The 1,987-nt window shown below is 44.8% G+C and overlaps 1 pseudogene; it reads left to right on the forward strand.

Annotated features, from left to right (window-relative positions):
- Positions 1–314: 314 nt before the first annotated feature.
- Positions 315–431, forward strand: LOC136643138 (5S ribosomal RNA; annotated as a pseudogene).
- The last annotated feature ends 1,556 nt before the right edge of the window (positions 432–1,987 follow it).

Consider the following 1,987-nt stretch of genomic DNA (forward strand, 5'->3'; position numbering starts at 1 on the left):
CCCAATTTTAAAAGCCTTTTTCTGATTTAAAAATGACTTTCTAGTAAAATGCTAGACGCTGCTGCTTTTCTAAGTCAATGGTTTGTGATAGAACCCAAACTGAAACCTCAGCCGCAACAACAAAGCTTAATCAAGCCAGTGAACATTGAACAAATCTACTTTTCTTATTAATGCTAGATACAAGAAATGTTATAACCATAGTAATTTCAGCTCTCCGTTAAGTCTTGCCTCCTAAATCACATTAGCAGTGAACCTGCCAACTGCAAAGTAAAGTGCCTGGCTGTTACAGATCTTGCCAGGATGCCAATTTCAGGCTTTTTAACTGTTACCCTGCACATGCCCGATCTCGTCTGATCTCGGAAACTAAGCAGGGTCAGGCCTGGTTAGTACTTGGATGGGAGACCGCCTGGGAATACCGGGTGCTGTAGACTTATACCATAGTCTTTCGAGACTGAAGGTTGCCAACCAACCATCCTTTCCAAATGTCACCTCGGTTTTCTACATTCCAGTTTTTATGCCAATAAGTAAACACCGTAATTTGCTAACAGAAATAGTGAAACATCACTTATCACTTAGAATACTGTACATAACACACACTGATCAGCAGATGTTTGCACAGATAGGAGTGACTTTTACCTAATATTAGCTTAAGGATCAGCATTAGGGCTACTTCAGTGCACAGTAATCATATATTCTTTCCTTTGTTCCCTGGCACCTTTCCCGTCTCCCATCTCTGTTGTCTTCCCTATGTCTAAGTTAGGCTCATTCCCTGGTGAAGGGAAACACCAGCACAACACATGCAGGTTGCTGCAAAAGTGCCATGAAGTGCTTTGCAGCAGTGCAGGGAGCTGGTGCGCTGTTGGGAAGGCTGGAGCCTTCCTGCACCACCAGCAAATCGATAGAGACCCACTGGCAGAGGTAAGCCCACACAGAGGGCAGAATGGGGAGGGGGAGGACAGGAAGGGAGTTGAACTGGGCAGGGGGAAGGCAGAATGAGGAAGAGATGGGGCAGGGGCCCAGCAGTGGTGGATAGGACCCAGGAGAGGGGGTGGGTTCCGCAGTACATGTCACTTACCCTCTGGTGAGGGGAAAAATGTCTCATTACCCAGAGGAGACCTACAGCAACCAAAACGCCCTGAAGGATGCAGCAGAAGCTACACTTGTGCCACTGCATTGCTGTGTAGGGATTTAGACAGGATTGGGCTGTTAGAATGTAAGTCCCTTGGGGCAGAGACCTGGCTTCTCTTTTACTGCAGTGGCCTTCAACCTTTTTTATGCCACAAGCCCAATATATAAATAAATAATGAAACTGGGGGCCTTACTGTTAATCACACCCCCGCCTAGGACACCCCACTCCCCGTTGTCGCCCACTCCCCACCCCCATAATGCCCTTCTCCCAGTACTGCTTACTGTAACCAAATATTCTTATTAGGGAGAGCAGAATAAGTTACCATGAAGCCTGGCCCTAGTGAAAACTATTTTAGCACAGTTGCTAGGAACTTGAGCAGGATTGGGACACAATCTCCTGGTACCTGAAGGGCTACATCAGATGCCTCCCCCTTTACCTGGTGGTGCTCTAGTCTGCTAGTCTTCAACCTTTTTCATTCCCGTAAGTTGCCACAACCCCACAACTGAGGCTTCACAACCGCATGGGGGTCCTGACCCCAAGGTTGAAGAACACTGTATTGTAAAACACCATGCACCTTGATGGTGCTATACAAATAAACAAATTTTCAGCAGGGCCTTAAGACTTTTCTGTTCAGGATGGCTTTTGACAGCTGATGTAATGGTTTGGCATTTTAAAAGCATGCAATTTTAATTGTTTCATGCTATGTGATCCAGAGCATTTTTGTTCCTTCTTGGTTTAAATTGTTTTATTGTTTAATTATACTTTTAAGTCTTGTAAGCTGCTGTGATTGCCCTTACTGGGGAAAAGGCAGGTTATAAATTTATTAAATAAATAAGTAAATAAATAATTGATGGATGA

This window comes from Tiliqua scincoides, chromosome 2 (genome assembly GCF_035046505.1).
Source record: "Tiliqua scincoides isolate rTilSci1 chromosome 2, rTilSci1.hap2, whole genome shotgun sequence".
Classification (NCBI taxonomy): Eukaryota; Metazoa; Chordata; class Lepidosauria; order Squamata; family Scincidae; genus Tiliqua; species Tiliqua scincoides.